At 32.7% G+C, this 11,173-nt stretch overlaps 1 long non-coding RNA gene across 1 annotated transcript; it reads right to left on the bottom strand.

Moving 5' to 3' along the window:
• Nucleotides 1-7,287: 7,287 nt before the first annotated feature.
• Nucleotides 7,288-9,835, bottom strand: LOC127712117 (uncharacterized). Its single transcript, XR_007986953.1, has 3 exons — nt 9,745-9,835; nt 8,596-8,653; nt 7,288-7,620 (listed from the first exon to the last, which is right to left on the bottom strand). It is a non-coding gene; the product is annotated as an uncharacterized LOC127712117 (long non-coding RNA).
• Nucleotides 9,836-11,173: the final 1,338 nt, after the last annotated feature.

Here is an 11,173-nt window from a genome sequence, read left to right as displayed (position 1 = left end):
CATAAGGTACAAAAACCTATCTTTCAAAAAACCCGCTATACACACGGGAGAGAAAATTCTGAATAAAAATATAATTAAAATGGGGCTGGATGGGCGGGTATTTCAAAAATTATAAATTTAAGTCTATCGACGCGTCAACTTCATAAAAATTTTGACCTGTTCAGAGAAAACTGATTAGAAGAATGACCATACGAATATAGTGATTTGCAAGGCAAACTTTACTGAGTAGAAATTACAAGCAGGACCAATTGAAATGGACCAGCCAGGTAAAATGTAAAATTCACTGAACCAATGAGAAAAAAATGTATCACTCTAATCGTGCATGCGGATTAACTGAACCAGCACTAAGGAAAAGTAAATGCTAATAGTTATAGAAAACAAATAAGAGATAAATGAATTTTTATAATGCATTTTTAGAATAAAAATTTTACAATTACTCTTCAATCTTTTAAACCTCTCTGGCAAATTTCAAACATAAGAAAAGTATGTTAAAACATTTATTAGGCTTAGATCAGCATCTCAATAAACTTAAAGGTCTACACAACATAAACTATACACACAACACAAAAAAAAACAAATGACAGTCACAAAACAAGTACATGTAACTTACTCAAACAGAAGGTACAAAAACCAATCTTTCAAAAAACCCGCTATACACACGGGAGAGAAAATTCTGAATAAAAATATAATTAAAATGGGGCTGGATGGGCGGGTATTTCAAAAATTATAAATTTAAGTCTATCGACGCGTCAACTTCATAAAAATTTTGACCTGTTCAGAGAAAACTGATTAGAAGAATGACCATACGAATATAGTGATTTGCAAGGCAAACTTTACTGAGTAGAAATTACAAGCAGGACCAATTGAAATGGACCAGCCAGGTAAAATGTAAAATTCACTGAACCAATGAGAAAAAAATGTATCACTCTAATCGTTCATGCGGATTAACTGAACCAGCACTAAGGAAAAGTAAATGCTAATAGTTATAGAAAACAAATAAGAGATAAATGAATTTTTATAATGCATTTTTAGAATAAAAATTTTACAATTACTCTTCAATCTTTTAAACCTCTCTGGCAAATTTCAAATATAAGAAAAGTATGTTAAAACATTTATTAGGCTTAGATCAGCATCTCAATAAACTTAAAGGTCTACACAACATAAACTATACACACAACACAAAAAAAAAACAAATGACATTCACAAAACAAGTACATGTAACTTACTCAAACAGAAGGTACAAAAACCAATCTTTCAGCTGCCTTAAACCTCTCCAGTGTACAAAGGAGATAAGCTTAAGGTAACCCTCCCGTCTGTTAAAACCCAACATAAAATGGTCAAGGATAAACACTAAACTATCTCCCCAATATATATAGGGGTCAGAGAAAATATGCCTCCCTGCTGAACCTTAAACTTCTCACTTACTGTCTATAAATGAGCTAAAGTATTAGCAATACAATGAATCATTTTGATAATGCCTGCATGATTCAAATGAAGTCGGTCAATTTGATCGAATAAAGGAAATGTTGGTCTTCCAAAACTATCATAAAAAGTTCTATTATGAGACATGGATTGAATTCTTCATCTTTGAATACTAAGATCACTGTGATTTAACGCCAAATCTCTTAATTCTACATTAAAACTGCCTAAAATAACCTCTGAAAATCTGTAATCAACTGGTCTAGGCAAAATGCAACAATTACTGTTAACAGAATCAATGAGATTAATAATAGAAATAACATTAGATCTAAATTGATCACTAGTTAAATGAAAAATATCATTTGTACCAACATGAATGATTACATTGCAAAAGTCCTGTACATTTAAATTAGATCTGCTCAGCTTACGAACAAGTCGCTCTGAGGTAAGTGCTCCAAAAGCTTGAATTGTAGTATTCTTTAACTCTGGAAAATATTTGACTGTAGAATCCCCTATAATCAATGTCGACCTGTTCCACGCTTTTCCTAAAATGACATAAAACAGACCAGCAGTGAGTAGACAAACTGTTAGCAACAATAAGTTTATCTGATAACCCATATTTTAAATAACGTTTATAAGCTGAGATTTTCCAATCCCCTTGTAGCTGTATTAAATATGAGGGAACACCACATTTAAAAGCCCACGTCGCTCCTAAAACTATGTGTGGAGTAGTATTTCGAATTTTAATCAATACTATTTATGCTTGTTTTCAAGAAATTATTAAATACTCTATATTGTACAGGCTTAAATTCGCCTTTACGGGTTCCTCGTATTAAAAAGGCCGAAGAACTTAAAGTGCTTGAAAAATTTTAGCACATACAATGTAGCCATGTAGGCAGAATATGGACATAATTTAGATTCCGGATTTTTAATCAATGGGATCTCTAATTTTCTTTCCCCGACCCGTATAGTTTTAGTCCACTTGAAAGTTACTATCAACATGTTCTATTTTACCACTATGTCTTCCCTTTTTAAACTTTTATGTGGTTCTCCATCTGGGCCGACTAAATTAGATTTTCGGCACACACGAAAAAAGGAGAATAAAAACAAACACCAAAAAGTTATATTATTAATGTCTGAAAAATTCATCACGGACCGTATTTTTAGAAGAATTTCCGGAGTAATAGGTAATGCTGTTTGATCTCATACGGATTCACTCTTTTTAAACCTTTAAAAAATCATTTAAAATAAAACGTTTTAAAATGCGGAAACGAAACATCTAAAAATAAATGCAAACTTTTAACACCATAAACATAATTCCTAATGGATTCGGTGCTAGCAAAAGAACAACTTAAAAATTGACAATATAAAGAAATTGTCTCCAAAGAACAAGGCAAAGCCACCTATTTGTAAAAATTACAAAATAATAAAAAAGACTCTTAAATGATCTTAATCACCAGTCATGCTGAAACCTAAAAAGTGAAGGATCAGCACTAACTTCAACACGAGAACAGTATTCTAAACAGTTTTTAAATTCCTCTTGAAAGGACGGAGATAAATTCCATCTATAAAGCAAATCTGCGGCCCGGTGAACTTAAATGGATCGCCTTAATTTCCCATTGTTGCAATGCACTGACAAAGACAAGTTCTCTTAAACAACTTTGCAAAATTCTACTCCTAGTTCGTCCCTTATTTATAACCTGCGCTGAAATATTATTGTCACAATAAATACAAATTTTCTTCCCTTTAATAGCCCAGACTTTCAAACAAATAATCACTGTTCAGAGCTCTAAAGCATTGATATGGAAATTGTGTTCACTTATGAATTCAGGGAACTCGCAATGAAAAAACTCAGAACCCGACATACCACTTCCAGACTAATGATGGAAATCCCATTATAAGTCAGTAATAAGTTTGACCAACAGAGCATATCCCCTCTCAACTTATTCGAAACGTCTAACACTTGATCATTATTTGAAAATTCCCTTAAGAAATTTAAAACTCTTTTCAGATTTATCAAAAATTAGATATCATCTCCAATTCCCCCGCTACAAATTGTTTAAAATTCAACTGCTTGAATTTCCTATCTTTATTATAATTTCAAAACATATAAATTAAAGTCGATCGACGCGTCAACTTAATAAAAATTATGACCTGTTAAGAGAAAACTGATTAGAAGAATGACCATACGATTATAGTGATTTGAAAGGAAAACTTTACTGAGTAGAAATTACAAGCAGGACCAATTGAAATGGAACAGCCAGGTAAAATGTAAAATTCACTGAACCAATGAGAATAAAATGTATCACTCTAATCGTGCAAGCGGATTAACTGAACCAGCACTAAGGAAAAGTAAATGCTAATAGTTATAGAAAATAAATAAAAGATAATTAAATTTTAATTATGCATTTTTTAGAATAAAAATTTAACATGACTGACAAAAGTTCTAATATAATTTCGTCTACCTTGATAACGACAACAAAAACTTAATTAACCGGGCTTATAATTTTGTACGCTAGACTTGCTAGACGCATAAGTAGGTCACATTCGAGGAAAAGAGGGCTTAATTTCGTTAACGACAATTGGAACATATCCATCGTCATCTGTGAAACAAGCATTCCTATGGGAACGAACTGTGCGCCTCTCCTTGTCGACCTCTTCTTATTTTCACATGAGTCGGAATTCCTTCAGACATTCGTCAAAAACAAGAAAATCACAGAAGCCGATCATTTAATTTCACATTCAGATATATTGATGATGTTCATTCCATTAAGAATCCAAATTTTTCTGATTGGTTTCTATCAATATATCCTCCAGAACTAGAAATTAAAGAAACAACAGATACGAGCTTCCTCCGCCTCATTTTTAGACTTATACCCCGAATTTAACATAAGTGCTCATCTCAATACCAGAATCTATGACAAGCGCGACGATTTTAATTTTGAAATTATAAATTTCCACCGCCTTAGCAGCAATATACCAACTTCACCTACATATTGGATATACATTTCCCCTACTCATTCGGTATTCAATACCTTGCAACTGCGACTCAGACTATATAAAACGTCACCAGTGTCTGAGCAGAAAGTTGATGAACCAAGGTTATGTCATAGAACGTCTTGTCCTTTTTCAAAAAAAAGTTCAACGTAAGATACCAAGATCTTTTGAATAAATATTCCGTATCAAATTCATAAATAATACATGACGGTCTTGAAGTATAGATTCTATGTACTGGCGTTGTGTTTTCTCTTGATAACGTTAAAGTGTTCTTCTACTTGTCTTTGTATATTATTAACCTTTTCTGTTAAGTCCATTTTTTGGTAATATCATTTCGACGTGGCTCGGTACTTATACAACCCGCCATTGTGTTATTGTGCTATAGTCATTTTTTTGTATTCCTGTCTTTCATTTTTGCTTATGTGCTTTGTCTATATTCCATTTTGTTTTTATTTGTTGACATATTTGTTTGTTTTTATAGTGATTAAGATTATAACACGATGTTGATTGCTGTACCCCTATGTTTGACATTTTTTATTCAGCCATGCTGGATCTATGTCATCACTCCGGATTTGGAGATGGTGCAAAATTCTTAGTTGAAGACATGTCATGAAAATGATGATGTGTTTCTATGACTTGCAGAAACTTTATACACCATTTTTTATCATCAACTGCCAACTTTTAATATGTTATTTGTCTTTGAATTGAGAAAAGGTTGGGAGAACAACTTCTTTGTTTTTAGATATACACTTGCCATGCTTGCAAATAGTTCCTTTGTAAATCGAACTTTATATTAAATTACCATTTATTAATTAATGTGAAAAAATGTGACTGATCAAATTTAAGCAGTTGATAAGAATAATGAAAGTGTTATATCAGTATCTTTTGTTCCTTTATGCCATTCAATTAAATTTGGTTCAAGATGTGTATTGATATCAGAGTTGATTTCTACACTTTTTTTAAATGCTTTTATTCCCATTATTGCATAAGGCAAATGGGATTATTGATACAATACCAGTATGATTGACAGCTGCCACGATTTTCAAACAATTACACTCAAAGGTGTAAGTATTAATTGAATTAAACTCCACTCGAATGCAGTCTTAATTGACCACAGTTATATTAATACATCGTGACAGTTGATAATCATACTGGTATTGAGGTCAATAATTTGTGTATTCAATTTATTGCATATCTAACTGAATACACACAATCTTGACCTCAATAGTTGTAAAATCAGTGTCATAATCATCTGACATAAGTTAATAATTAAGGCCTATTTAAATTACAATTACCAGTAATTTGGTTGAATCAATAAACACAATTGCATAACGCTTACCTGAGCATTTTCTGCAATAAATTTATCTGCATATTCCCCATTATATTGCTATTTAACAGTAATTGGAATCATCTCAGCATTAGGTATTTGTACAGTCATGTATATGTAAATACAGGAAATGTATGCTTTCCTTAAAAGAATGAACACCAATTTAGATGAAAGTTATTTATTTTTGTTGTTGAGAAAGTGCATTGTTAATGCCTGTTTCTGGAAATTATTAAGCCAATTATTATTAATGGCCTATAAAAAATTTGCTAAACATTTGAAGATTTTCATTAACATTCCTGTCAAAATCCTTGAATTTCAAATGTTTCTAAAAAAAGATGTAAATAAATCTGACAGTGTCTTCAATTGAAATATCAAAATAATTTGCATCCATCTTGCAAAACTCCATCTTTTGGCAATAGAATAGAAATTTTACGGTGAGATTATGGAAATGAACAACATAATTATTGAAAGAATGGCCAGAAAAAATGTCAGACTAGGTACAAAATTGTCTAAATCACAACATCCATGATGCGTTGATTACCTATCATGTCTAGGTTTTTTTATTCACATATTTTTGTCAATATAATGGAATTTTATGCGACTGTCATACAAATGAGAGGTGTACATGAAGCTAGCTATAAAACCAGATTTAATCCACCATTTTCTACATAAGGAAATATCTGTACCAAGTCAGGAATATGACAGTTGTTTTCCATGTGTTTAAGCATTTGATTTTGCCATTTGATAAGGGATTTTCCGTTTTGAATTTTTCTTGGAGTTCGGTATATTTGTTATTTCACTTGTTTTCTCATAAGGATCAATCACCTCGTTAAGGTGTCCGTAACATTTTCAAAGGAATGAATACGACTTCGTAACTTGTAACTGTTGGTTTAATAGTTTCCTTGTAAGCGTAACCCCCTATCAAGGAAATAATGATAGGAAATGGATGCTCTGGAATATTGTATCATATGGGAGATATAAACACTATATGCAGGCGCTTTTGGAATATTGCTATATAGAAATGGAAAATTCACTTTTGAGAAGCTTAAATCAACTCTTGGCCAATTTCTAGATGGAAGTCTAGACATGGTACAGACTGTATCGGTTGTAACCTCAATTTCAAGTTTCATGGGATAGATGCGTTTAACATAGTCATCAAACTTTGAAATATTTATTGAGAGGACATCATCTATATAGCTGAAGGGATAAAACTATCTTCTTTTCATTCTTCAAAGAGTTGAGTTTCAAAGTGCATTGTAAATACCTTATCCCTTTATCAAGCACTTTATGTGATGTAAGTTACACACACACACACACATGATTTTGTTTTTGGGCTTTATCTTCGGGGACAGCAACATATTTGTCATGGTGGTAGGACAGGTCCTTAGCAACTTTTGAGTCTTTAAAGATCGAGGAAGCATGTGTATGTATACCCAATCAGTTTTTCAATTCTTAATTTTCATTTTGATTCTTTATCAATTGACTCCTTATACATAGTATTTAATTGTAATTATATTACAATATAATGATAAAAAACATGCTAGTGAAATGTTCAAATATTGTAATCAATGATGATGGGTAACAATTAATAAAACTACCAATCAAAGTGCCAGAAACATTTTGTAATTCAGAGCGTAGACTAATGTAATAATTTAATATGCATGCATAAACGCAGTCTCGACACTGTTCAAAATTTTAAGTTCTGAATTTTCCAGTTTATTAATTGGAGATACAACCATCACAGCAGCATCGCCCTCTTTCGACATTGCAGGAAAGTTTTGTGAAACAACCAATGTCGTTACACCCCTCTCTGCAGTCAGATCTATTTCTACAATAACTTTGGAAGCATTTAACAGCAGCAACAGGATGTTCCAAACCTAAAATATATTGTTATTTTTCATTATAAAGTCTGTCTTATAATCAGGTTATGATTTTTAAAGGCCATATAAGTCACTGCTGTCAAACTATTTGGTGTGAAAATGATAAAATATAGCTTTTATAAAAAATAAAGATAAAATTAGTAAATCGCGCGATACGATATTGACAGAATGTTACCTTATCGTGTAGTGGTTTTGGTTGTATCGTTAGGTTGCTGTCTCACTGATATTTGCATTACATTGAGTGTATGAAGTAACATAATACAAACAAACGCAAACATAATCTAAGTATGCCGACAACCCGTCATGCTCGATGGACGCCATATTTTATTATACAAATATTCACGAATATTGTTATTGCAATGAGTACACAATTCAAATTATACAAAACCAAATCAAACCAACGTTGACTAAGTACACCCCTTCATAGACGGTCAGGGCTGGGCAGGGATTATTAAAGATAAAACTCTAGCAACCTGTGTCAACGATGCCAAACCTTCCACACTTATCAAAGTTTCAGGAAAACTTGATTGTACCAATTGTTTTTCAGACACATCTTTGGAACATTTCACAAGGTTTATATACCTAAGTATGCCTCTTTGACCATTGAGTTGTTGTAAGGTATTACCGAATTTGAATTTTATATTTCTATACACTTAAATGTTAATTGGTGACAATGCTCCAGTGTTATGAAACAGTATTTCCAACCCGGCCATTTAAGTCTTAAGTCCATTTTTACGGAATGTTCTTCTGCTGTGCTGCTACACAACTGTCCTACGTAAAGAGGGATGAGCGCTCACGAAAATAATATTCCCTCATCATGTTGATTATGCTTGAACTAAACCAACAGTTCGTAGTACAGATATCGTGGTTGATCGCCGTCTACCTTACTTTTATCATTGCGTTATGAGGTTTAGTAGTTGTCCCTTTTGAATTATTCTATGTGTTTTCCTCGTGAGAATAATATTAACTTACCCGACAAACATATCATTACGATGCAAAAAGCAAAGAAGGCTCTCATTGTGCAGTTGTCCTGGAAGATAAATCCAATTATTTGCAATAATAAATATAAGATAAAGTGTAACCTTCTAATTTCTTAAATCTTTATAGAAGCTTTTGTGCGGGACAGTTATCAAGTGCAAAACAAAAATTGTATATGATATTTTAATATATGACAAAAGAGATGATTTCAGCTTCCAAATTGTGAACTTCCCATTTCTATGTAGCAAAATTCCAGCAGCGTCTGCATACGGAGTTTATATCTCCCAGTTGATACGATATTCCAGGGCTTGTATTTCCTATCACGATTTCCTTGATAGAGGGTTACTGCTCAAAGGAAGCTTATAAACCAAGAGTTCCAAGTGTTGAAGTTGAAATCGTCCATTCGTAAATTTTACGGACGCCATCACGAATTGGTTGACCGTTATGGAATATCCGTTTCACAGATGATAGCGAATATATTCCAAATTTCGTAACTACAATCCCGTCCCCTTTTTTCCCGAATGTGACTTACGGAAGTATACTTATACCCGGGTTTGTACTTACATGAGCAACACGACGGATGCCACATGTGAAGCAGGATCTGCGTACCATTCCGGATCACCTCAAGGTAATGGTGGGGTTCGTTTTGCACAGTCTTTAGTTTTCTATGTTGTTTTTAGCGTACTATTGTTTGTCTGTTTGTCTTTTTCTTGTTTAGCCATGGCGTTGTCAGTTTATTTTCGATCTATGAGTTTGAATGTCCTTTTGGTATCTTTCGCCTCTCTTTAACAGTCTGATGATTTTTTTCTTAAACTCATAGCTACTCAAATTATATTCTTATGCATAAAACTGACTCGGACGGACGTTAACAACATATTTGGGACAACTTGTCGGAATTTCGTTTTTTTTTGTATCGTCAACTTCGTAGTTGACTTGGCCTTTCCTTTTGTTTTAATTCTACACAACTGACGAGTCTTATACAGATGAAATGTTCGTATGGCGTAATATACAAGTTATGATGATGATGATAGTAATAATGATAGTGAAAGTAAATTAATATTAATATTTATCATGCAATTACGTGTTAAGTTTAAATAAAACCTCTTATTACAATCACTGGAATGCTACTTAAAAATTTCTTACCTTTAGCAGTTAGGGAATAAAACCTACTTGTCGTATTAGACGTGATAGAAAAGTCATTGCGACTTCTGGCGCTGATGTTAAATACGAATGATACAACAGGTTAATGTGGGGACCATCTCAAAAATCACAGATAATTATTTGTTATACTTACCTGTATGAATGTGTTTGATACTCCTGAGATGTATAATAAAAATAGAATAATTACAATATATTCGACAATACGACGAACAGGATAAATCAAAAACAACATAATCGTTTTTTATATAGTTATTATCATGATCATAAAATTTCCTTCTTTCATAGTAGTGATCTATTCAGATTAAGATCATTGTTCCCCCTTTGTAAACGGCCATAATAAAAATCCACAAAAAGGTCAAAATAAATGAATAAAACAAACTGCGATCAAATCTCATTCGCATCCGATTTTTTACCTGAAGGTTTTTAATAATGTTTTGTTGAAAATGTTCAATTATTTGATATCTATTGAAAGTGTGCGTTTCATGAGCCTCAATGGTTTGTTTCCATAAAACTGAAAACAATGTTAAACCAAAAACAACTGTTTTTGGAATTATACAACGTCTAAAAGACGGAAGTTTTACACCTTTTAAACGAATATTATGCAGTTAAACAGTTATAAAAGCAATGTTTGTATACATTTCTCTCCTCATCTTGATGACGCATTCCATCATAAGTGATCTTTAAATATACATTTTTAGAATATTTTTTATGCTCTAAGTTCAGCAACTTATTCATCGGTCAATTCGGATTATCCATGGAGTCGTATTACAGAAGTACCAGGTCTCCATCATCTGGTTCCAATATTCAAGTTGTTAGATTTTTCAACTTCGAGGGGAAATATATTGAGTGGTTTGTTCTGTTGAATTCTTTTATCTTTATTTTCATCTTTTTTAGCTCACCGGGGCCCGAAGGGCCCTATGTGAGCTTATGTCATCACTTGGCGTCCGTCGTCGTCCGTCGTCTGTCGTCGTCGTCTGTCGTCGTCTGTCGTCGTAAACTATTTGAAAAATCTTCTCCTCTGAAACTACTAGGCCAAATACCTTCAAACTTTAACTAAATGTTTCATAGGGTATCTAGTTTATAAATTGTATCCGAAGTTTTGATCCATTGACAAACATGGCCGCCATGGCTAAAAATAGAACATAGGGGTCAAATGCAGTTTTTGGCTTATATCTCAAAAACTAAAGCTTTTAGAGCAAATCTGATATGGGGTAAATTTGTTCAATTGGTCAAGATCTATCAGCTCTGAAATTTTCAGACGAATCGAACAACCCATTGTTGGGTTGCTGCCACCGAACTGGTAGTTTTAACAAAATTTTGCAGTTTTTTGTTATTATTTTGAATATTATTATAGATATATATAAACTGTAATAAGCAATAATGTTCAGCAAAGTAAGATCTACAAAAAAGT

This window comes from Mytilus californianus, unplaced genomic scaffold (genome assembly GCF_021869535.1).
Source record: "Mytilus californianus isolate M0D057914Y unplaced genomic scaffold, xbMytCali1.0.p SCAF_8, whole genome shotgun sequence".
Classification (NCBI taxonomy): domain Eukaryota; kingdom Metazoa; phylum Mollusca; class Bivalvia; order Mytilida; family Mytilidae; genus Mytilus; species Mytilus californianus.
This window is presented reverse-complemented; position numbering and strand designations above follow the sequence as displayed.